Below are 26,928 nucleotides of genomic sequence, written 5' to 3'. Positions count from 1 at the left end.
CCAGAACATTTTTTATACTGACAGTCCTTGTATTAGTCAGCTACTGCCACAAAAATACTGTGTAACAGCCACCAAACCTCAGTGTCTATATGTCAGTCAATACTGATTTTTGTTACTGAGTCTAAGGCCGGTTCTGATGGTGTCAATTGGGTTCACTTGTGCACTTGTCATCAACCAGGGATTGGGAAGATGTATCTGCTGATTTTGGCCAGGCTCACTCATATGTTTGGGGGTTAGGCTTGGCTGACTAATACAGAACCATGTCTCTGGGAGCTCTTCTATGTGTAGTTGACAGACAAAATGCAGGACACCCAGTTAAATTGGAATTACAGATAAACAATAAATACTTTTTTAGTGTAAGTGTATCCCAAATATTTGCTAAATCTGGCAAGGCTAGCTGTGAGTCTCTCCATCCCTCTAGCAGATTAGCCCAGGCCCAGTTCCGTGGCCAGTAGGGGAAAGCACAGTGGAACTTGCTTGGTTCTCTGGAGTCTAGACTCGGCTGGCACTTCATTGCCTTCTGTTGGCCAAAGCAAGTTTGTGACTTTGCCCAGCACAGATTCAAGGGCTACAAAGTCACATTGAGAAGGACACACAGGGAAGTTGAAGAACTGGGGCTTTTTGGACAGTCTGCCACAGTTCCTAGTAGCAAAATCACCAACAAAAGAGCTCAGCACAGAATTCTCCAAGAAAATGTCACTTGCCCATTCTATTTTAATATCAAAGATGAGGGACTTCATGAAGTGTTCAGGGCACTTAACTACAGGGGAGAAGACTCGGTTTCTGGTTTGACTTTATCAATCATTTTCTTTGTTTTCTTGGGTGGACTATATCTTCTCTGGGGCTCAGTATTTTCATCTATGAAATGGTAAGTTTGCACTCTTGGGGCTTTGCAGCTTTAAGATTCAATAATCTTGAATATTTTAACTTGCCTTCTTCCATCATTTCCCTATTGCAAACTCTTCTAGCCTAATTGACTTTATGACTGTATTAGCTATGCTATAACTTAAAACAGCCCATTATGGTTCACATTGACGGCTCCTGTATTCAAAGTAAATTCAATCACCAATACATATCCAATAAAAAAAATGGAAATCTCCAGGCCAAGGAGACATCAGCTCCTGGCAAGGAACAAGCCCCTGGAATAAATAAATCTGCTTTGCCCAATATTTCCCCCTCTTGATTTGAAGAGAGACAGTAACCCTTTTTCTGTCATTGAATTAATTTGCTGGAAGTGGCTGTAATTTCTATATAAATCCTGAGATTGTTTCTAATTTACATGCTATATATGAATGTTTATGCATGTGGTGCCAGCCTAATGTTCTCCAGGGATACTCTTGGAAACTGTATGAATCATGTAAACAAAATTAGACTGAAATAAAAAGAATGTATGATATTTTCTTCAGTAGTACTAATTTTTTTTTAAGTTTGGTTTTCTCCATAATGGTCCTCCTGCTGACTTTAATTATATTTATGGCACAATTATCCTGTGCTGGGCACAGCCTCATGTGCCCACAGCTCATTTGGCGTCTGTCTGGTTTGGGGGACGCCTTGCAGACAGAGGGGTGGTGTGGCTCGTTCACTGTTTGTTCTCTCTGGGTGAGGAGAGAAGAGGGGTAGAAGGTGTTAAGGTGGCATCTATGTGGCTTTTTCTCCTTTCTCCATCCCATCTTTTTTTTTTTTTTTTTTTTTAATGAGGATGAATTCAGGTCATGGGCAAAACTGCAACCAGGTCCAGGGAACTTCCTCTTTCTCTGGCCTCCCCAGAGTGCTATTTGATCATCACTGCTGTTAATTAATGATTTGCCAGCTGTCTGTACTAATGTTATAGCCTTTATGTATGCACACACATCGTACTTTTGTCTGCTTTCCCTTAAAACCAAACACAACAAACGTTAAATATGAGTTGAAGTTTCTGGTCTTTGCTTTTGGCAAGAGGTCTGCTTAGCTGAGATGGTTCTTTCTTGTGTCATCACAGGGCTGGCTGTGTGCCCACTTCACAGGCTGGTAGGGATATCTCTTTCTAAAGCTTTGCTCTCCTAGAAGACCCCTTCAGGACCAGCGTTGCACAGGGAGGAGTTGCTGCTCTTGTTTAGGGTTAATAATCAGCTCAGTAGTTCCAATGGAAATGTCACAGCCCTTTTCAGAAAATTAATCTGTTCCAGGGTGCCCTCATTTTTGCCAGGAGGAGGCATTAACATCTCCAGGGGGCCTTGTTCTTATCTTAATCTCATTTCCCTACTTACTGCATATGTGATTGCTTAAATCCAACTACTGAGGCTGATCCCTGCCACAGCTCATCCCAGAGAATGGAGGTACCCAGGAAGAGGAGAAGTTTGGATTGGCCCATCTCCAACGTTCCTCTAACCCTGGCATTCAGGACTATGAAGTGTTCTGCCATGAGTAGCTAACTTTCCATTACTTCCCTTTCAGGCATGGCTTCTCTTAGCCAATCTACATCAGACCAGGCTTGTCCCTACCCAAGCATTTTGACCATCCCATTCTGAAAAACTAATGAAAACTGTCATCTGCCTATTATAAAGTATAATAATGCAGAGCGGCTCAATTTTTGCTTAACCACTCAACAATAACAATACTGTTAGATGCAAAGAAAGACAGGAGAAACATGGTCCCCTGGGAAGAAAGGAGAAGCCAGGGCTGTTTATTAAGTACATGCTGTGGGCCAGGCCTTGTGCTCTGTCCCGTTTCATCTTCACAACAACCCTGCATATGTGATCATTTTGAAAGGGCAAACCTGAGACTCAAAGAAGTGAGGTTATCTCTGGTTGAAAAGGGCACAGTTGAAGAGAGTGCCTCATTATTATTGAGTACCAAACAAGAAAGGCCCTTCCAGAAACGCAAGAGAGATTACAAAGAGAGCAGCATGAGCAAAAGCTGAGGTGGATGGTCAGGGTAAGCACATGGAAGATTCTGGGAAGAGTTGAGAGCTGGAGCAGCAGGAGAGAACATCCTATAGAAGAATCCAAGTGAAGGAAGGCAGGGATGAACACATGTTCTCGAGAAACAGTGAGGATGTTGGCCTCATCAATGGCCCAGGTTGGGGTGGGAGAAAGCTGGTGGGCTCCAAAGTCTACGGTCCAGACAGTACTAAAATTGGAAGTTGGCCCAATTTGACCACGTCTGAGCTATTTGATGGGGTCAGAGAAGGAAGCAGTGGTCTTTCTGCCTCTTCCGAAGGGCCCTTAATCTAGCCAGAGGACCCTTCTAGGCTTCCTGGGGCAATCCAATTTAGGACATAAATGTATATGTAAACACTATTTCCAAAAACAAGTGATATGACTGCCCACAGTGCGAGTTGCTAGACCCCTCTGGATGCATGAGAGGGAGCACATTGATGATGGCAACAAAAGCATCAAACATAACATCACCACCTTTTGGAGGTTTTCCTTATTTCTGAGTTTCTTTAGGACATGACAACTAATTCATTAATTCAGATGTGTTTATGTTCTATTCCAATACCCCACAGTCACTATCCTCACTATCCTACTTATTCATCTGTCTTTATGAACATGAAGGTTTTGGTAAAGATGGGAAAGAAATAAAGGGAATTTGGGGGAGAATATAAGGCAGAAATGCATTTTAAAAGTTTTCCTTTTCAATATTGAATCAATTCAAGAGGAATTCAATCTAGAAGGTCAAAACTAGGTCCCATATTCTGACTTCCTTGCACCCACAGCTTAATAATCTAAAAATAGAAATCAATTCTTGTCTGAGAGTTGTGAAGAGCTTATAATTGCTTTAGAGTAAAGCTCAGAATGACTGTGCCTTCTTCCGCCTTCTATTTCTCAGAGATGAGAATATCATTTTTCAAGTCCAAGGCACTGTCAGTATTAGATTGCACGGTAACCAAGTAGAAAAATCTCTGTTTAAGATGAAATAATTTTCATCATTATACTGTTCAGGCAGAAATGAGACCCCTGCTTTAGTGCTGTTATGGAGAGTGCAGATAAGTAATATGAACAAATTGTTAGTTAGAAATATTTTCCCTTAAAAAAAAAACAGCATTGGTTTACAGCCTTTTTTCTTCCTGCTGTCAAGCTAATATTCTGAATCAAGAACTTGCTTTGATTTTTGCAGAAAACTTGTTGCCTTTTCCAGCTCCTGAATTTTCTTTCTCCTTAAATCTCAAGATGTAGATGTGCTTGGAGCTTCATGATATCATGCACTTTAACAATAGGTCTAGTGGGGCTGAATTTGGGGTTCAATTGCTTTATTAAAATGTTTGCCACTAAATAGAGCTTTGGACTTCTAGAATACTAATGAATTTTCCATCATGGCTACATACTTCTTTGCATATAAGGCTATTTATAATGAGGACAGCTTTCTATTTTTATTAGCATCTCTTTATAGAAGTATTTAGCCTTCCAGCCATCCACAGTTTTTTAAAACCAATTCCTGAAGTTTTCATGAAATTTTAAAGTACCTATCAAGAGTCTTTTAATGGTAAAGATCAGCTGTAAGATGGAAATGAAAGAGTCCATTAAAATATCATTACAGGAAGAGAAATTCTCTGCCACTTTTTCTTAATTCTACCCAACAGGAATGTTACTGCCCTCCCTCCCCTGGTTCTATCTAGTTATGGCTCCCTATGAAAATCTGAGGCTGGCACGGGAGGTGTCAGTAGAGACATAGGCACACTGTCCCATCCTCAGGTTCGGTCACGGGTACACACATGCCATCGTCTGCTACCCCTGGCCTTTACCACCTTGACCCTGCATCAGCCCTTCTCCATACACCACCTCCTAACATAGTGGGCCCCCTGCCTCTTTTGTGCTCCACTGCAGAGCATCACTGAGTGCTCCACTGCTGGTGAGTGCAGGTGAGTCCTTCTCCACAGCAGAGCACACATCTTATGTCTCCCCGACTTTATTTTAAATCAACATTTAACATTTCCACAACCTGATTTCTTTCAGACCAAGCCAACTTTCTTATAAGCCCCAAGTTTGTTCTGTGAGGCCAGCTAATTAGCCTGCCTGTACCAGAGGTACTCACTTTTTATTACCTTTAGAAAACAAAGCCAGGTTTGAGGAAGTGTTGGATGTAAGCTGTCTCCAAAGCCTCAGGAAGGGGACCCCCGCCTTCCAAACCCCCTCCTCCTTTCCAGTAAGATTTGTAGTCTGGTTAGAAGGACCATTTAGATGATGAAAGGAACCAGTGGACAGCCCCTGATTTATAACCAGTGTGATTTTTTTTAATATCTACCAAATTAATATTTTTATGTCTGTTCCCCCATCGAGTTGCTTCGGTTTGAATTTCAACGAGGGGAGCCTGCCAAGATGGTGTAGTAAAATACGAACTGGATCATAAATCCCAGCAGGGGTGGGAGAACGTAAGACAGATTGCTAACACCTTAAAAAAAAAGTTTAAATAAAAAAGGCAGGAATTTTCTTTAAAGTATACCAGGCCCAGCAGGGACTGGGAGATACACAAGGCGGCTGAAGGAGGGAGCTACTTTACCTTCCCAAGATCACTTTTCCGAGAAGCCCAACCCACAGAAAACCATTCTGGCAGGTAAATCGGGCCCCGTGAGCTTTTCATCAAAAGCCAAAGATATCTCTCCGGGATGTGTGTTAGAGATAACACACAAATGTTCTTGAAAGGAGCGCCTTCCAAAAAGTCGAGACTTTCTGCATCCCTCTCTCTGGAGTGACCACTCGAACAGCTCATCAAAGTCTCCTTTCATTAGTGCCAGGCCAAGAGAAATAAATGCAGCTGGCAAGACGGAGCTTGAAGCTGTAAGAAGAAAGCCATGTGTTTCCTTCCTAAGACTAAAATCATTTCCCTATGAGGAATAAAGAGCTTTTACAGACCTTCTGGATGGATATGTGTTGGAGGGGAACAAGTCGATTACTCTCACACCCTCACTGGGCTCCAGTGGGAGAAACAGAAGCCCTTATTTGCTTGGTTTTATAACAAGTTTACTATATTTGAGCATATATGGCAAAGTAAACGCCCTTATAACCTAGCTTATTATTACACCGATTTGGATAAACTACAGGTCAAATCATGTCGGCTAAAACATAACTGCTACCCACAGGAGAAGCCTGATGTAACTCAGTTGATAGCCTATAAAAGCCACGTTAGTCCCGTCTGTCAACACCAGCATTATAAAGGTGTTTCACTAATCCTCCTCGGTGGAAAACACCAACTCCTCCAGCAATGTTGTCTTCTCATTTTGTGACTTGGCTCTCCCTGGGTCTTGGGACACACAATATGATCACAGGAGCCGATGATCTCCCCGCAGCTATAATGAGGGGCGCCTCCAGCATCACATTCCTCCAGGAACTGAGCATCACTGAAACACACTTACAGACCAATCACCCTTGCTCACCACACTTTGCCAAAACACGCTTTGGACTTTTGTTTTACTCAGTCTGGATTCAGAGCCAAAACCATCACCAAGACTTTCAGCAATCTTGTGAGCAGGCAAATAGAAAGGCACAGCTCCCAACCAAGCAGATATTGAAGAGACTTACACCAAATTGAAATGCACAAGGAACGCAGAATCTGGTTTTATTTTTTGGTTCACAGATATAAAGGTTTTGGATTTTCCCATTATGACATTAAATCATAATTATCAAAGAATTATTATCAAGGTGAAGATACTATAGATATAACAGATACATATTTTTAAGGTAATGTTTAGTTTTTAGTTTAACAGCCTAAAACTTTAGCACACTCAACCCTCTCACATAAGTCGCCATAAATGAGACACAAGTTTCACACAATCCCAAAGTAAGTGGAAAACAAATTTTTTTTTTCTTGCTAGAAAGGACATTAGTAGGACATTTACTGAAGTTCAAACAAGGTCTATAAATTAGAGAATAATACTATAGCAATGTGAATTTCTTGGATTTCATAACTGTACCGTGGTTGTGTAAATGAATTTAGGAAATGTGTACTGATGTATTTAGGGATAAAGGGGTAGAATGTGTACAGTGTACTCCCAAGCCATTCAGAAAAGAAATAACACACACAGAGAGAGAGAGAGAGAGAGAGACAGAGAGAGAGAGAGAATGATAAAGCAAACACGGTAAGGTGAGAGAAGCTGAAGAAAAACGTACAGGAACTCTTGGCACTATTTTTGAAATTTCTATGTGGATTTGAAATTATTTCAAAATAAAAAGGTTTTTTTAAGGTTTCCTATTAGTGCTCCAGAGCAACCGTTGCTTATTTAAAATAACAGCCTAATAGAGTATATTTGTAAGTTCCTTTGTTTGCTTCCCCACATCAATCTAAAAGGAATTTTATGTAGGTCTTTTTTCTAGGTAGGTCCCACTTTAGATATCATTTAAACCCTTAATCTTGAAGAAAAACAGAGTAGGGGAGCCAGAGACAAGACTGGCAAGACATGAGTTGCTACCAGTTAAAAGAATGCCCAAAGAAGAAGGATTCCAGAAGCAGAAGGCCTGGATTCTCCAGGGATGAAGAGTTCCAGACTCTGGGATATTGACCTCTGTGGTCCTCAGTTTTGTCATCTTTAAAATGAGGGGCACAGAGGCAAGGCAATGTTGAGGACTGAGGTGGAATGTTCTGTATTGTAGAATATTGCATTCATGGTGTCCAGTCGCAGCTCTGCCACCTCCCCCCACCTGAGGTTTACTTGTCTGGAGCAATGGTCTTGTGCCCCGTGGCATGTGGTAGGAGCCAAAGTCAGCCCCATGTTTTCTGAGAGTCTGAAAGCCCCCTGGAAAAGGATCTACTTGGGCAGCTGGAGGGACCTTCTTCATCCCCTTAAGACAAGCCTTGCCCCTCTATATCTTTCTTTGGTAATGGAAACATCTCAACCACACTCCTTCCTGCTAATCAAATCCCATTTACATTGAAGGCCTGCTGACATTCATTAGCCCAAACCTGCTTTTCAGAGATTTCCACTCACTTTGAGCTAAACATGTGGGCCCCATTCCTAAGCTGAAATGAAGATTTCGCTTTCTTCTTTCTCTTTCAACCAGAAACAGCATTCTGCTGCCATTGGAAATCGATGCATCCGAGTACAAAGTGTCTGTTCCCTGCGCCTTTCAAACAAAACCGTGGCCCAGGCTCAACACCAGCATGCACGAGCACGCACGCACTCACACACACACACATTCTCAGCCCATTAAAGCCAACCACACTGCTGAATATCTAAAGCCCACCACTCAGCAAACACCGTCTCCTTCCTGGAACTTTCGGGGCTGCGGACAACACACTGTCTTGGAGCATGTGTGGAGCTTGAACCGGCGATAAATTGAGGCGCTAATCCTGATGCACGACATCACCCGCAGTAACAGAGAAGAACGTCTCAGCAGACGACACATACATAAATCACATTTATTTTCATAGCACATTTAAATAATGTTTTGGCCCTGGGGATTTTCCACCAAGTAATGAAGCATCACCCAATGAGAGTCTGCAACGTTGCTCCATTCTGCAGTGCCCCCTCACAGCAGAGGAATAAAACCTGTGATTTATATGGATGTCATGGGGTGGTGTAGGGGGCTTCCTTTCCTTTGCACGAGACATTGCTGTGCATCCAGATTAAAGATGAGATTTATCTGCAAAATAAACAAAGAACAGCCCCCCCCCCACCCCTTTTCTCCCTCAATCACACCAGACGAGACATCAAACACACATGGAGGCATGCACCCGCTCAGCAGCACACACCCACCCTCCACATGCATGCACACACAACACGGACAGGCTTGTTATGAGATAGGAGGGAGAACAATTTTGACAAAAGATGATAACCTGTGCCCTAACGAAGGTTTGTTTTATCAGCAGTTCCTTGCAGGAGGCACCCAGCTCCCAGGCCTTGACCATCTTCCTATTGGGGTCTTCAGTCTACGTCAGTGTGGACGCCAGCCTTGGGTGCCCGAGGCCCACCACACACATGGTGGAGAGAAATCGAATCTCATCCACACATTGCAAGGTGGGAGCGCAATTCCAATTCACCTGCCATTTTCTGTCTTGGTTGTTTTGAGGGGAAAGATGACCTCATTCTAATAAGATTTTCCCTTGGATGGTCATGGATGGGTGGGTGCCCCAGCTCCCTTAGGATGAATTGCAAATTGTGCTATTGAAACCATCCTGAGTTCTTGCTGAACCTTTCATTTCTTTTCTTTTTCTTCCTTTCTCCCCTCCCTCCCTGTACCTCCCTTCTTCCCCCACCACTTCCTCCCTCCTTTTTTTTTTCCTTCCCACCGTCTCGTTGTCTTCCTTCTTAGCAGTCATTTATTCTCTAGAGCTCACCAGGACTCCACACATGTCCTAACTCAAGACCACTCTCTACCTTGCTCAGTGTGGGCTGCTTCTGACAGAGAAATATGTAACCTACAGCTCAGTGGAGCATCACCTTGTTAAAACACAATTCATCATCCATGGGGCGAGATATCTACAGTTCAATCTGTGATGGTCAAAATATTTCAACTCCATCCAGGAAACACTCAAACAAGAAAAATAACTCATATTGTTGTGGTGTTTTACAGTTAGCAAAGTCTATCCCATCCTGTATATTATCACAGTGGGTCTTCACACAAACCTGTGCCATGGAAGGGGGGAGGTGGTGGCATGCTTTTAGATGCAGCCCACGCATTTGGAGAAATCACTGCTGCTTTAAGGACCAAAGGTACAGCACTTTACTTTTTTTGCCTCAAGCTCACATGTTTCAGGATCACCGGCAAAACGGAAAGCATAATATCTCATGCTTTCATATGGAAAACCATTCCTTGGCTAGATGAGATTACGGAACGGATGGATGGCAGATGGCAGCGTTGAAGGCAGGAATACGTTTCACTTGAATCAACCTGGAGTCAAGGTCAAGCTCTCTGGATAACACCTGGATCTTCCTAAATAAGCAGTATTTCCTAGAAAAACAGTCTCATATTTACTGATGTACATTCCATCTTCAAAGGGTGAACTTTCCCTTCGCTCAAATCTGACTTTTGCGGAATGGAGAGAGACTCTAGTGCTACTTGTACAACATTTCCAGTGCCTTGGGTTAAAATAAGTACATTTTCATATTTTGGTCCAGGTCACAAGCATAAAGAAATGCCAGCCCGGATTTCCCCTTATACTTTGCAAGTTTCACATCAAAGGAAGTCCCAAGCAATCACATATGTCTGGATGTAAATATATCTTTGCTTTTCCTTTTAATTTCTCAAATGTGTTGAGATGATTGCCCCAAATTAACGTGTTTAAAAAAAAAAGCCATCAGAAAAAGCAGCATTGCTTAGTAAGACTAATTCATGACTACTGAAGAGGGTCAGCCTGCCCCTAAAAATAGGGTGACCACCTGTCACAGTTTGCCTGTGGCAGCTCTGGCATATGCTATTGTCCTTGCTTAACTATTAATAGCCTGCCTTTCACTCTCATGATTGTCCCAGTTTGTGTGCTGAATTAGACACTCACCTACCTAAGAACTGTAGGAAAATCCAGTTGAAATAGGTCTTGTTCTTTTAAGGGCTGAAAGCAACCTGAAAACGAAACTACAGAGGTGAAAAAAAAAAGAAATTTTGCAGTCAGTTCCATGATTTAGCCCTAGAAGACTGGGTGAGGTTGTATCTGTTTTGTTCATGTAATTCTAATTTTGAACCAATAATGTGGAATAGCACTAATTTTATTAGAACCACTAGTCTGTGATAAAGCAAATGCGCAAAACAATATGTTGAGTCATGAGGCCCAGATACGAATTAACTCAAATGCTCATGTGGGAGGTGAGAGGAAGGCCCATTATTTCCCATCTCATCTCCTGTCAGTGTGGGTGGCAGGCAGGTGGAGGGGAACTGGTCTGTGCTGCTGCATGTGACTGGTGAACTGCAAGTAGATAGGGCTGCCCCCCTAAACAGATCCTGGACAGTGTGAAGGCCAGGCCCAGGGGATGGGCAAGCGATGGACACAGCACTCTGCCTGGACCATGTGTAGTGCACACAGAGGGCCTTACCATCCTCCCCTTCGTATGGAGGAGCCTTGGCTTTAGGGGAAGGAATGTGGTGTTTTCCACTTATTGGGGTTTGGTCTTTCTTGGGCAAGCAAGGTTGTGCCTTTTCACTCCTGGTACCATCTCATCCCCTGTTCAGGGATTTTTGTTTACCCTTATCATAAGTATCTCAGTGCACATGTGGAACCAGCATTCTCCAATCATCAAGTCAGAGAATCAAGATTGTGCCATCTCAGCCTGGCCAGCTCCACTGTGTCCTCCATGCCTGAGCTCAGGCCCCAGGCACTGTAGAAAGCCTCCCCTGGCAGTTCCCCCGCTTTGTCTTTACCCTTCACCTTGGGATCTCCCCACAATAGGCACACAGAGAGCTGAAGGTGAATCCTCATATCCTGCTGGTCACATGCCTGCCGTAGCACTTGGCACCTTCCGTGGCAGCTGTTTACTCCCCTGTCTCCCCTTCTGAGCCTTAGCTTCTTGAGGTCAGCAATGATGTTCTTCTCTAACTTCCTCAGCCTAGCCCAGTACTTGGTCCTTGTCTGTGGAATGTATGGGCGACATGAGAGCCCACCAGAAAACAAAAATAAGTAGTAAAATAATAGGTGCAGTATATTTATTAAGCATTTAGTACATATATTTGTATACATGTATTGCAATCCAATTTCTATATTTATTTTATTTATTTATTTTTGAGACAGCGTCTCACTCTGTCACCCAGCCTGGAGTGCAGTGGCATAACAACAGCTTACTGCAGCCTTGACCTCCCAGGCTTCAGCGATCCTCCTAACTCAACCTCCCAAGTAGCTGGGACCACAGGCATGTACCAGCATGCCCAGCTAATTTTTAAATTTGTTGTAGAGATGAGGTCTCACTGTGTTGCCCAGGCTGGCATTCAACTCCTGGGCTCAAGTGATCCTCCTGCCTTGGCCTCCCAAAGTGCTGGGATTTCAGGCATGAGCCACCATACCTGGCCAATTCATTTTTTTTAATTGTAGTAAAAAACAAATGGCATAAAATGAACTATCTTAAGCATTTTTAAGTGTACAGTTGACTAGTGCTAAGTATATTCTCACTGTTATGCATTCAATCTCTAAAACTATTTCATCTTTCAAAACTGAATGGCATGGTAGGTTCTAAGTGTTTTGGAGGCATTATCTCATTTAAATCTCATAGTACTAGAGGTAGGGATAATTATTTTTCCCATTTTGAGACAAGAAGTTAAGCAAGGTCATGCAGCTAATGATTGGTAGAGATGGATTTGAAACTCATACGTCTTCATTAAACTCTACCTAGCAGTTATATGCTAAGTAAAATTTCCACAAACTTGCAGATTCATAGAATTACAGGGTTTTATTTCACCTTCTGCCCAATTTTTATTTTAAAAGTAGTCTTTAAATTTTTTACTGGAAAATAACATGAAAAAAATCCATGCCTCTTTACGAAGTTCACGATAAGAAAAATGAGACAGATTTACTATCAGACAGCTGCTGTCGATGACTCATAAAATTTTAGCAAAGAAAGACACCACAGAAGATTGAACCCAACCCAGTTATTTTACAGGTATGGAAACTACGGTTCAGAGTCAGGGTGGAAGTTAAGGAACCATCAAGTTCAGAACACATAACTCTTTCCACTTCCTGATGCAAGCTGGAAGATATTTTGATTTGAATGCTTATGATATTTTTCTTTCTAGTTAATATGTATGCTAATAGCATTTTAAAGTAATTGTGCTTTTGGCTGGGCACAGAGGCTCACACCTTAATCCCAGCACTTTGTGAGGCCAAGGCAAGAGGATCACTTGAGCTCAGGAGTTTGAGACCCGCCTGGGCAACATGGTGAAACCAAAAAAAAAAAAAGTAAAAATTAGCCAGGCATCGCAATATGTGTTTATAGTCCCATCTACTAGGGAGGCTGAGATAGGAGGATCTCTTGAGCCCAGGAGGTGAAAGTTACAGGTGAGCCGAGATCATGCCACTATATGCCAGCCTGGGTGACATCACAAAATCCTGTCTCAAAAACTAAAATAAAAATAATAAATTAAATTGCTTTAGTCTATTTGTATTCAGGGTCTCCACTTCCATTCCCAGCCAGGGCCCCTCCAACCCATTTCTCCAGCACGATACCCATCTGTTTTCCTGTCTCTGTCCCCTAGATCAGCGGTCCCTATGCCTTACCCTCCAGCCCCTTCTTATAACAGATATTCTGTAATGCCTCTTTTTTTCTTCCCAGAAATGGAATTCGGAGATAATCTACCTAAGCACATAATTTCAACAATGACAACACAATCAATACAATGCCCTACCTGTAACAGAAAGGAGAAACAAAAGTAATTTGTGATAAAAAAAAAAAAAATATATATATATATATATATATCAACAAGTAAATGTTCCAACTGACTACCAGAAGGCATACAGCCATGGTCAGCACTTGCCCCCTGTGTGGAACCCCATGGGTTGTGCAGGAGCCCCACAGTGTGGCCCCACAGAGCATGCTGTGCAGGTGACTCAGATACCATGGATGACATTCATCCCATATGGAAGAAAAACTCTTAATGAAACCCTCAACACAATGAAGTACAATCTTCTCTTGATTTGCATGGTGGAAAATTCAGAGCCAAAAACTAAACATTTATATACTTATATGAATATAAAACGAAACATATAAACGCACACATACACATGCCTTTGTGTTTAATTATAAAACAAACTCAGGAACGAGGCTTAGATAATTATAACCAGGTTCCTCACTTATCAGTGACTGTCTGATGGGACATCTGACAGACATGCAGGAGGCAGGACAGCCTTTGGCTGTCAGAGGACGGTGTGGAGAGGAGCACAGTGGCATTCCTCCAGGCATTACTCTTAGGCATTCTGAGATCTCCAGCAACACTGGCCTCTGCCCACGGAATATCTTCATTGCCCACTCAATTTTATGATGACCAAAACGTCAGTCCAAGTTTCCAAAACACCATAGGGTTGATACCCACACCCCTCTGAGAAGCTCTGCCCGCAACCCAAGCTCCTTCGGTGCATGGACCTCTTTGTATCTACAGTTCTGACTCAGTCCTCTGCCTGCAGGTGGTGAGCCCTCGACCCACGCTGATGAGTGGGGGAAGGAAGGAACAAACAAGCAACAGGAAGACATTGTACAAGGAATTAAACGACACCAAACTTACTCATAAAACTCTCCAGAGACGAAGATTTTAGTCCCAGCACCCAATACTAGGTTGGCATGGGAATGAAGTCAAACTCATCCAGTCTCTCATTGTTTCCATGTTAGTATAAAAATGAATATTTTTATATTTATATATAAAGATGAATGAATTAATTTACTTCCTAAAAATACATAAACACATACACACATATATATTCAAACGATGCTAAAACCTGAAAACAGCACATAGTATTAACTAATTACAGCTATATACAATTTCTGTCAATACACTGAAAAATTTTGATGTGAATTTAGAGATGCAGAGAAGTTGTTGTTTTGAGATTTTTAAACATTTAAAACTGAATACAGGATAATTTTTCTTTACTGCAGGGAATAAATATGGAAACCACTATTTGTCTTTCCCGTCCTACAGAACAGCGAACCAGAATCTGAAAGACATTTTTCATCCATAAAGTCAATAATCAATACCACCTAAAAACAGGAGTTGAGTTTGTGCTAAGGGTGTTAAGTGGGTTGCCTTGTTTAGTCCTCAGGACTCTGCAAACAAAGCATCTCATCCCTATTCTGCAGACGAGCAAATGGAGGCGCAGAGAAGTTGGTGATGAAACTGGAACTCTAATCCAGGTCTTTCTGACTCAGAGGCCAGTTCTCTCAACCACTACTTTGTCCTCCCACTTGGCTAGAATGAGGACACTAACGCCCCTAATTCAACTGTATGTTACAAAACAAGTTTTCAGTCCCAGAATCACAGTATTATGGGAAATATTCGGGTTCCTTTACTATTTTTTAGTTTTGTCATCACCAAAGCAAGAAGATGTTGGCAGAGCTGTCCCCAGCCACTCTCCTTGTCCTTCATTTGATGGCTATTTTCTAGCACCTTCCATGCACATGAACCATGGTGACAAGATTCACATGGGCTGTCAGCGGGACACAGTCCTGCCTTTGTGGAGCTAGAAGAAGGAGCAGACATTAATCATATAATCATATAAAAATATACATAACCAGATGCTATAAGATGGTTTGCAGTTGCCATGAGATTATATGCAGGGCCCTGGCTTGGTCTGGAGCTTTTATGATGTGAATCATTTTCCGTTTAATAAAAGTCAAGTATCATTTACAGGGCACTTGCAATGTGCCAGCCCCTCTGCCAATCACATCCTATACACCTTCTCCAATCCTGGAAGGTAGTTTCATCATGCCCAGTTCACTGGGGAAAACACTGAGGCTTCAAGAGGTCAGGAAACCCGCCCAAGGTTGGCAATGGGCAAGCCAGGCTTTCAGGGAGGTCTTGCCAAGTGCCAAAGCTCCAGTCTCTTCTCTGCTCTGCGCTCCTGCCTGCAAGGGTCTTCATAAACGTTGGTGACTAGTGTCACAAAGCGAGAAGAATTTGAGACATGCACTGTCCTTCCACTGAGAATCTGTGGTCAACCTCAGCTGGCTCCTCTCCAACCCATGTTCTCTGGGCTACTGGGCTACACGTATTCCTCTCTGGCCTAAACCCTGCAGAGTACTCCAGGCTCTTGTTATAAAACTGTTCGGCTCAGTAGAGCATGTTGGGGACTCTCTCTAGGTTGACCTCTCCTCTCCATATCCCTGCTCCAAAGAAGCGCTCTGCTGGCCCTTCCTGTGTCTGTGATGCCCTGCGTCTCTTGCCCACCTGGCTGACTCCTATCTTCCAAGGTCATGTCCTCCAGGGAGGCCTCCCCTGATTCCTTCAATCTCACAGGCTCCTTCTTGCATGCTGTCTTTCCAGCACAGCCTGCATCCCCTGGACTGCAAATGGTGGGTGTTGCCAACATGTCCCCCTCCTGGGCCTGGAGCTCCTGAGGGTCAGGGATGCCACCCAGGCCAGGCCTAAGCCCAGTCCCTGGTGCTCAGAGCCACCCATTAAATACCTACAAATTGAATTAAATTGACTTTCATCTTTACAGAAGGTGGTGAAAGAAGACCCTTCTTTTTTCATAGCACTTTACCATGTTGGCTGCAGCATTTAGAGTTAAGCCAGATTCATTAACAAATACTAACAATCTAAAACTCTCAGTGATTGCCTTTCACCATTTTCAGTCGCCAAATATGTATAATTTGACCAGTTTCCCCTTCCTCAAAATATGAACATCCTTATGGAATAAATTTCAACAACAGTTTTTTTTAACATAAAAAATACTTTCTTTTAGAATATTTTAATTTTATTCATAATCTTTATTCTATTTCATAGACTAGCTCGCATGTCTTTTATTTAACTGAATGGGTATCAAGAAAAAATAAAGAATGGCTCAGTTATTACATGTGATAATTAATTTCTGAAATTAAAAACTGTCCTCTGTCCAATTGATTTGCAAAGAATAGCTTAATGGACAAAGGAAACTGCATAATATGCCTTCTGGAAAAAAAGCCAATAATTTTTTGGAGGTAAAAGTCTTCTTTTCAAGATAATAATTCGTTTCAATTTTTAAATCTTATACCAGGGTTAATATAAAATTATTTTGATATTGTGCTGGTAACCCATTTGAAAAAGGGCCTGAAAGAAAGTAGTCCCAGCTGCCTGCGTCCCCCACTTCCCCTCCAAATCAGCCAGGGCCCCAAAGTCCCCGACTCAAATAAATCAAGATTATGCTAATAACTAGAGCTAGGCGCAATGGCAGGCTTTGACAATTCCAGGCAAAAGACACCAGAGGGCACTACAGGACCATGTTTTGTAATTTCAGGCGCCATTTTACCCTTGGATTTGAACAATAATTTCTCAAAAAACTTAACCTTCTGAGATCCGGATGTGGATTTATTTATTGCTTTCAATATCTTATCGCCACTAAGCTTAACTAGCTGGGCTTGGAAGGTTATTTTAAAGGACAATGCCCTAAAAAGGCAGACACAATTGGGCTTCCTCTTTATTTTACCTTCCTATAGAATGTCGGCATGTGTATGAGCGTGTGTGCGTGTGTGTGTGTGTGTGCGTGCGTGTGTGTGTGTGCTTAGCAAACATTTATGATTCAAGAAACCATTCAGGGAATCCAAAAACTAAAATGCAGGATTCCACTGCCTCCCCCCACCCAACCCACCCCACAAAAAAAAAAAAAAAAAAAAAAAAGACGTTTCAGGCCAAAAAAATTATTTTCATTGTTATTACTTCTGTAACTGTCTTCAATCACCTATTAATTCAATCAGCAAATATTTATTGAAGCCCCTAATGTGCCAGTCCCTGGGCACACCATGATACCTGAGCCACATCTCACCCTGTAGGGTCTCACCCATGATGAGAAGGCAGTTCTCTTTACTCCTGTGAGCCAGATTTAGTCTTAGAGCATCAATATCCATAAGTGAAAAGTGACACTTCAGCTTAGATTATTTCTCTTTTCACTGCCCTTCAGAAATTTTTTTTTTTGTTTTCAGAAGAAAATAGGATTTTAAAATCACTGGTTTCTAGATGTGACCACCTCAGCCTGAGCAAGAAGGATCAAAACTCGCTTGCTGGAACTGCCTTCTCAGTGACTGAATTTTTATGAATCAAATAAAATGGTTGTTTGTGGGTTTGGGGAATGCTGTTTTTCCTTCCAAAGTCCCATATTGATTAGAATGAATTACATTGAAATTTAACGAGTGACAGAAGAAAGTGCCACCACTCTTGGCGTCTAATGGAGCTGTTGGGCAGTGCTGCCATCCAGGGTTGGGGAAATGGGACACAGGAAGTCTGTTTCCTCCTCCCCCAGCAATACTCCCAGCCCCATTGGTTTGTACAAACAAGTATGTGAGACCACGTGGTAACATAGACAAGTTACATTCGTTACCTCAGGTAATACCCACAAGATAGCCCCATTTACCAGCTGAGCAAACTGAGGCTAAAGGTTAATTCTTTGCCCAAGGTCACACAGCCAATATCCAAACCCAAGTCTGTCCACCTCCAAAGATCATATGCCTTCTGCTACCCAGTGTAAATAACCCAAAAGAACTCAAAGACTGTTTCCTTTGAAGATAGGTGGGGCAGACACTGCTGTGTGCTTGCCCGGAGCCATCCCATCTTCTTCCTGTGCACACAGCTGGACTACATTTCCCAGCTCTCCTTGGGGGAAGGTTGGCCCTGTGAGTGGCGTCTACCTAGTGGAATGTGAGTGGCAGTGAGGCCTGCCCACCTCCTGCATAGTCCTTCATTCTGTCTCTCTACCTGTCACAGCCAGATGCAGAGTACTCAGCAGCAAACATTAAGGCCCTTAGGGATGGTGGGGCCACAGAATGAAAGGTGCCTGGGTCCCTGACTCACTGCATGGAAGCTGCCCAAGAAACACTGACTTTCAGTGGTTCCAAGAGCAAGAGATAACTTGTTTTGTGTTAAGCCACTGTGACACGGGGTTGCTTGTTAAACAGTTAGCCTTTGATACATAATACACAAGGAAAGATAATGGCTTCTATGAAGGTGTCCATTTGCCCACCAGGGGACTTGCCTAGTTCTGTGGTAGTGAATTTGTTCACAATTTCCTTGGGCGTCAAGAAAAGAAGACATTGAGCTAAGTGATCTCTAAGGTCTTTCCCTGACCCGAGAAAAGCCTGTGGTTCTGTGGTTCCCCTCTCTCACCCGCGGGAGCCCGTCTCCCACCACTCGTATCTGCAGGGGCCAGCTAAGTTACCTAGACCAGGAGGGACTTAGCCCAAACTCTTACCCACCCAGGAGTCTTCCTTCCCACATAACAACTTCCCTCCACTCTGCCGGGCAGCTATACACAGATATGCCCCCTCGGCAGTGGCAGCAATATGTAAGATGCCCCGGCAGGAGGACGGGGGGTTTCATGTGGCCCTGTGCCACCTGTCCCAACCTTCCCTGCCCCCTGTGTAGCCTGTGTGGGAATATGAGCATCTTCCTCCAAGAAAAGGGCTAGGTATAGACCGAGATCTTGAAAACTGCTGGGTATCCGAAGAGTGAATATGAGGAATTCTGCTCTTTGAAAGCACTGCTTCTTCGAGTGATGTCACTAACATCTATGAAATATCATACTTAAGCTATTTTAAGTCTACCTCCAGTGACTCATGGGATCTCCTTTTCTGTCACTGAATGTGATGTTCTCAAAATGAAGATAATGTTAATATACGGAAAAGCAGAACTGAGAGTTTTAATGACACACTCCTGGCCAGATCAGGAAAGGAGGGTGTCGTTCGCGGCATTTGTGATTCCGGCTGGGTCTCCCGTGCGGAAATGAAACTCGCCCCCTGCTGGCCCGCCGCGGCGCTTTCAGAGGGAAGGGGAGCCAGGACGCCAGCGGGGATGGCTGCACAGTTGCGAGTCACACACGAGCATCGCCCACGCCCGGCGCCCCCACACTGCCCATGATAGGGACCTGCTGAATTGGATACTAGTGGTGTTTTCTAGAAAAATCAGGGAGGATTGAGACCTGGGTTTTCGAGTGACAAATTGGGGATGCAGATGAAAAATGCAGGACTCAGTTGCATACGGTGGCAGTCTTTGGCTGCCTGGAGAGAAAGAGAGAGACAGACCGCGTGCTCACTATCAATATGATTAACTATTATAGTGCACAGTGTTTGGGGCTATCCATTCCTTCCCCTCCTTCTTCTATCACAGATTCCTCCCTCTCTGATTTCGGAAGGAGGAGTTATGGAGGGTGGAGGGTCAGGTGAGTGCCTGACCTAGGCCACTCAGCATCCCCCTTCCTCCACCAGAGTCCTTGGCCAACTAAAAACCATTCCTGGAATCTTCTGCGGAACCCTGCCCCTCTACCCTCCAGCCTGCCAAGCCTTTTTTCTGTCCCCTGCAAACTAAAGAATCCTGACTACCAAAGTTATTGATGGTTCCCACCATATGTATTGTTCGAATCCACTAGCACCTGAGACAACCCAAATTATGAATTACCATAATTACCAAGGGTAAAACCCAAGGTTAATGATGAAACAAATTAGTCCACAGTTGAAAAATACCAAAGTGTTCTATAACTACTACAAAATGATATAAGGTTAATTAAAGTAATTTTCAAAATATTAACAGAACCATAGTTCCAGCAAGTATAAGAACATTATCAGCACATTTGCATCATTAAAGGATTTAAACAATTTATAGAGCCATAGATAGAACACTTATATTTGTGAAGGTCAAAAAAAGGATAAACTATTTAGCTTTATTTTTGTAAGCCTATTTTGTTTTCTATATACTGTGGCATTATTATATCTAAGAGTTAAACTGCTCTAAGTATTATTTGTAGATTTCTATTTATGAAAGAGGTTATCTTGCTTATAGGAAAAATAATGGATTAAGCTTAACCATTCACAAATGGACAGTTATTTGGAGGTACTTAAACATGAAGATCTATCAGAGCACGGTAATTTGTCATTTTTAGTGCTTATTTGACTGTGTATAAGAGCACAATTGAGTACAAAATGACGATGTTTCTGTAGTGCCACTGCTAGTTTGACTGATAATGAGAAGATAGAGCTACCATTTTTAATTTTTAAAATGCAAGATTTTTCTGGAGTAAATTAACCTAATCACACAGAGCAAGTAAATTAATGTCAGTTTCTTACTTAATTGCAAAAATAATATTAACCCAAAGAATCTAAATCCACTTCTGACACATATTCAATTTTTATAATGTTACATAGAGAGTTTTTCTGGATTATATGTAATGGTTTCCAGCATTAGCTTCTCTGCTCATTGGAAACGTTGGGAATGGGAGCGTACATATTCCAGTGGTGTTGAAGAAGGTTGCTTCCAGCATTGATCTAGCTATATTACAATTCAGACACCATCAAAGAACCATTGGGTATTTTTCATGGCAAGCTTGCTATAAACTCACCCAGTGAGAACTTCTCAGGGCTTTCATTCTCCTGGCATAAGTGGGTTTTTTCCAAAGCAGACCAACAGCTCTCACTTGAGAACTCAAGTTTTCCAGCTCTCATTTCCCCAGTCTGCCCCAAGCGAGTCAAACAGTGTCAGTACTGTCTCCCGCAGCACCTTGAGGGCTGGTGCCTGTGTTTTCCCGAAATGAGGGTAGACGTGGTTCATGCAGACTGGAGGAGAGTCCCTAAACTCACAAAATGTCTCCTCGGCCTTAATGCTTTCCAAGTTGGGAGATTTATGTTGCAACCTTAAGAAGGGCAGAGTAAAACAGAGCCTGCCAGCTATTTGTTTTCCTGTTGATGAATTCCCCAAATTCAGACTGGAAGCCCTCCAAGAACTGAAGTCTCTTCAAAAGGCAAAGTGTTAACCCTGAATCCTTCGGCTGCTTTTGCCACGTCTTTCTCTCCCACCCAGAAAGCTCCAAAATATCTCTGAGGTTGTGTTTGCTGTATATGAAGCTCTCCGATGACTCTTACTTTTTATCACGCAAAACAAGCCAGGGCCAAAGACCACGGAGGAAGAAACCAGCTGACCGCATGGTGCAGGGATCTTGCAAGAGCTTCTCCTAGTGAGGCTTCCTAGAGCCTCACTCCTACACATTCAGTATAGCTTTCTTTACTCATGAAAGTGATTCCACTACCTAGTCAAACTTTGCTAGCTTGAAATATTTGCCACATGCTCTATTGCAATTGTGGTTTTCATCTTTAAATCATACATCCTTAATCTTCTCCTTGGAAATGTAACAAATTAGCACTATATTTTTATTTGTTAGTTTTTCCTGAACATGAGCCATACAGTTTATGAACCAATCTAGATAAAATGACCATTTTTAATCCCCAAATCACTCCTTATTTTTAGTGTTTAGTCTCACTGGCTGCTTTTATAATTTAAAAATTTTAAAATATAATCTTTTTTTCTGATTATAAAATTACAACATCTTATTTATAGAAAACATGGGAAATGGGTATTAAATGTAAAAAATTGTATTTGTAATCTCATTAGTCACAGTTAAGCCTTAACATTTTGGTATACATCTTGTTTCTCTGCTAGTTATTCTATCTGGATGATGACTTTTTTCATTTGAGCTTAAATAATAAATATTTTCACATTATTTCCATAATGTTTTTTGGGTTTTTTTTTAAGACAGGGTCTCACTCTGTCACCCAGGCTAGAGTGCTGTGGCATGATCATGGCTCACTACACCCTTGAGGTGATCCTCTCACCTCAGCCTGCTGAGTAGCTGAGACCACAGGTGTGCACCACCACGCCAGCTAATTTTTGTATTATTTGGTAGAGACAGGGTTTTGCCATGTTGCCCAGGTTGGTCTCAAACTCCTAGGCTTAAGCAATCCACCCACCTCAGCCTCCCAAAGTGTTGGGATGACAGGCGTGAGCCACTGCACTCAGCACCATAATGTTCTTAACTAACCTTTTATTGTTGGAATTACAAGTAGCATTCCAGTAAAGATATTTCTATGTAAACCTTCCGCCACATATCACATTAATTTCTTAGGATCGATTCCTGTAAGTAGAGTTACTGGGTCAAAGTGTAGAAACAGTATTAAGGTTCTCAATACATTTTACCAAATTGCTTTTTCCAAAGGATGCATACCAATTTGTGCTCCCACGACAGTGAGTGAGACTGGCTGGCTTGCGGTGCCCTCATCCACGACCAGGATAGCTGTGTTTGCCTCTGGGCCTACACAATAGACACCTCCATCGAAACAGGTGGTGTGGCGCAGGTTTGGGAAGGTCTTAGACTGGGAGTCAGGAGACCTGGCCTTGAATTTGGATTCTCCTATTATGTAGCTCTGTGACATTGTAGAAAACCCTTAGCAGCAAGAATAAAAATTGGGAACAGACTACCAAAATAAGGTAATGAATGTGAAAATGCTCTGTAAATGCAAAATGTAGGCCTTATTATGGCAAGGCACCTATCTGTTGCTACTGGTACCTAAATTTCAGTGCTAAAATTAGAAACTGGGTTTATAGTGTAGATTATAAACACAAAATAAAATTTTATGGAAATATTGACTTAAGGTTTCCTTTTTAAAAATAAGAGATAGGTGACTTTCTTATTAGCCTACTTTCTCCCATCTCTTTCTGAGCTCACCCAAAAAAATTCTGCAGTATCTGAATCCCAGGTGACCCTGCCTAACTTTAATATGTGAAATCAAGTTGTATATTGTCTTGGATTATGCAAACTAAGCTGGTAATGAAAAGTGTTTTTTTTTATTTTTGTTTTTTAGAGACAGGGTCTTGCTCTGTCACTCAGGCTGGAGTGCAGCTGCATGATCATGACTCACTGCAGCCTCCCGGGCTAACGTCATCCTTCTGCTTCAGCCTCCCGAATAGCTGGGACTACAGGCAGGCACCACAAAATCTGGCTAATCTTTAATTTTTGTAGAGACAGGATCTTATTATGTTGCCCAGGCTGGTCTACAACTCCTGGGCTCAAGCAATCCTCCCACCTTGATATCCCAAAGTGCTGGGATAACAGGCATGAGCCACTGCACCTAGCCATTAACACGCTTATGGAGGGTGGATTTGAGTGTAATTGGCATTTAGATGAAGGCAACATTAACTCAAGACATTTTTCTATTTTAACTGTTGCAACTGAATACAAAGCCTTCCCTCGGATCAGGCCACTCTGTTCCTGCCATTCCAACACAGGATACTCTATCCACATTCTTTCCTGCCTCTCCTCATCCACATGGAGCCATGTTTCCTCTGAGGTTTACCAGCACCCACCTTCTCCTGAAGTCTTTCCCAACTACTCCAGTGTGAAAGCTTTACACTGGTCAAAGTGTAAAGCATTCACAAGAATGCTTACCTGTGAATCCCCTGGCTCTCTCAGGAGTACCCCTGCTCTGTAAGGTCCTTTCATCATTTCATTTCTAGAGTGTAGACATTTCTTCCCCATCTAAGCCGTAAACCATTTGAAGAGACAGTTTCTTCCTTTGCATTTGAAGCACCGTGTATATTCTTGGCCATAAACTAACTTGCCCCTGAGGTTGACAGAGAAAGAAAGTTTTACCCAGGACCAAGAGTCATTTTCCCAGTAACTCTCACTGGGGAAACTCTCTAGACTTTGCCCCTCTTGGCATGAGGGGGTTGGAGGGCAGGTCAGTGCCTCCAGCTACTTTTCTTCTGGGAACTATTTTTCCCTCATTAACTGTGCTGACAGGATTAAGAATAGCTCAAAAGCCAGCGGCAAAGGCTAACGTGGACAATTTTGTTATTTTCTCCTTTTTTTTCCTCACCCTACTCCTCTTGCGTCACCCTCCCTCCCCTTGGCTAGATATATATCTTTTTTCTTATTAAACGGCACTGTTTTTTAAAACAAAATGAATGAAGAGGCTGCATTTTCATATCATCATGATTCCTAGAGAAACATTAAAGTTATGAGGGCAATAATGTCTTATTCACATTTTGGAGGGCTGAAACTCAGCTATATTTTAGTGACCCTTCTAGATATGTTCCCATTTCTAGAGGCTTAATTAGGGCATGTGTGATAAGAAACAGAAACCTACCCAAATTATTCAAGTCAAAGAATAAAATCGAGGTTCAGGGAGGTATACCAGTCTTTCCAGCACACTAAGCTTGAAATCTTTCATGATTTCTCAAAGGGAGCCCTGGTTTTAAAAGCATTGAGAAGGACTTTGTTGGACTAAGAAATTGCCCAACAATAGAGAGGTAAAATTCCTTGCTTCTCATCAGGCAACTGGTAAGGTTCAGAGAATCTTTCTAGTTATGGGGAGCTGCGGGAGAAGGTTGATGATATCTGCTTTCAACTCTAATGAAATATAAAGATTGTAACATGTGTGTCTCCAATTGGGGCATCAGGCCCCAGGCGACGACCCAAAACAACTTTCCTCAGATTTCAGAACACAGTTTCAAAAAGAGCATTTGGCAACTGTCCTGAGAAGAGGTTCTGAGAAAGAGCTCAGCAACCCAGCCAGATATAATCTCCTCCCAAAATTAGGGCAAAGTTGTCGGCAGTTGCTGAGGACTTAAAGGCTAAAGTCAGAGCCCTGACCAATTAATTTGTAAACAAATTCATCACTGGCCTCCTTTGGAAACCACTCCATGGGGTTTATCTGCCCTATTGGCAATCATGTCTTAAGAACATATATTAGGGGGAAAAGTTGAAATCTAAGTTTGTGCTCACCACCACCAGAGGAAATGATCCCATGATCCAGAACTTTCAGCTACCCATTTCTTTCCATGCCATTTCACATTTCACTTCCATCTTAGCTTCTTTCTAATTTTAGAATCATCTGATAGCTAATTTTAAAAAGCTAGCAGGTAAAGCCTCCAACACCAGTCTTTCAGCAGTTTTGGGAATGGTCTAGCTTTGCCCTGGACCCCAAACTCAGTCATGCCAGGCCCCTCCTACCTACCTCCTTTCAACCTAGGATATTCTCAGCTTCCACAAACTCAGTCACAATGAAGCTGAGTCTGTCACTGATGTTGTTAATTGTGAACAAAAGATGTGGTCATAGTTTACCAAGATTTCGTTCCAATGATGAAATAAATACTACTTCTGACTTCAATCTTTTGTAAAAGACCAGTTTCAGCTAACAGGATATATCTTCCATAAGCTGTAGACCTTGCTTCACAGGTACCACAGCTGCTGAACAGGAGAAAACAAAAGGGAAATACAGCAGTCTCCTGTACTATCAGAATTTCTCTTTCTGCTAGTATCACATGAGATGAGCCATGTGGAAGGGTGTTGAAAATAATAAAGCACTAAGGAAATGGGAGCCCATAAAAGAAATATAAGGGATATCATGTCACCTATTCCAGGCAGAAGTTGAATAAATACTCTTCTTACCATTTTGAATTCAAAGTTCAAATCAGAGGCTGGGCATAGTGGCTCATGCCTGTAATCCAAACACTTTGGGAGGCCGAGGCAGGCAGATCACATGAGGCCAGGAGTTTGAGACCAGCCTGGCCAACATGGTGAAACCCTGTCTCTACTAAAAAATATACACATTAGCCTGGCGTGGTGGCACGTGCCTGTAGTCCCAGTTACTTGAGAGGCTGAGACAGGAAAATCGCTGGAACCTGGTAGACGGAGGTTGCGGTGAGCCAAGATCCACACTGCACTCCAGGGTGGGTGACAGAGTGAGTCTCCATCTCAAAAAAAAAAAAAAGATTCAAATCAAAATCCAGCTAAAATCAGTCTGTGGAAGAGGCAAAAGTATTCTCCAACTGGGCCCTCTTCTTGGCAACATTTCCAGCCTTGGTTACAGTTGGGCTGGGGGCCATGTGACTACCTCTGGCCAAAAGACCATGAGAAAAAGGGCTGATGGACTATGTATCACTTTGGTCCAGAGTGTGCAGGAGCAGAAACGGGTCCCTCCACACTCGCTCACCTCTGCTTCAGTGATCCTGGAAACCACATATCGAGATGGCAGGAACCTGGATTCCTGGGTCACCAGATGGAGAAGTGCCCTCCCACTTAGAATGCAAAATGCAGTATGAAGGCACAAAACAGAGATTTCAATGTTTATTGAATACCATAGCATAATAAAGCCTATCTTTTAAAGTACATTGACTTTTTCTTTTTAATTAAATTTCTTTAGGAACTTAGTGCTCTTTGGAGATGCTCATGACGAATGGAAGTGATTGCAAATGGTGCAGCTTTTGTACCAGGTCTATACGATCAATAATCTAAGTAGTTTTAAAAAGTCAATTCCAAATCAGCTAACACTGTACACAGTGAATAAACATCTAACCTAATGGCTCAGTGGATTAAAACAGTTGGCTTTGCACTCAAAGTTCTCATTCTGATCCAGTCATTTATTTTTTCTGAGATCCTAAGTAATTTCATCTCTTTCCTCTGTTTTGGTTTTAAGATGTAGAGAAGGACCTGCCTCAGAGGGTTTTGGTGAGCAATAAAAATAACTATAAAGCACTTTTCCGGCACAAAGTGCTGCATAAATGCTTAATGATTTCCTTTAATGATATCATGGACAGGGGC

The 26,928-nt window shown here is 42.4% G+C and overlaps 1 long non-coding RNA gene across 1 annotated transcript; it reads right to left on the bottom strand.

The window, feature by feature from the left end:
• Nucleotides 1-11,252: 11,252 nt before the first annotated feature.
• On the bottom strand, nucleotides 11,253-25,262 carry LOC129490134 (uncharacterized). The gene is made up of 3 exons (XR_008660179.1): nucleotides 25,111-25,262; nucleotides 23,773-23,947; nucleotides 11,253-11,472 (listed from the first exon to the last, which is right to left on the bottom strand). It is a non-coding gene; the product is annotated as an uncharacterized lncRNA (long non-coding RNA).
• Between the last annotated feature and the right edge of the window lie 1,666 nt (nucleotides 25,263-26,928).

This window comes from Symphalangus syndactylus, chromosome 9 (genome assembly GCF_028878055.3).
Source record: "Symphalangus syndactylus isolate Jambi chromosome 9, NHGRI_mSymSyn1-v2.1_pri, whole genome shotgun sequence".
Lineage (NCBI taxonomy): Eukaryota > Metazoa > Chordata > Mammalia > Primates > Hylobatidae > Symphalangus > Symphalangus syndactylus.
Note: the sequence above shows the minus strand (reverse complement) of the source record. Positions and strands in the feature narration are given on the sequence as shown.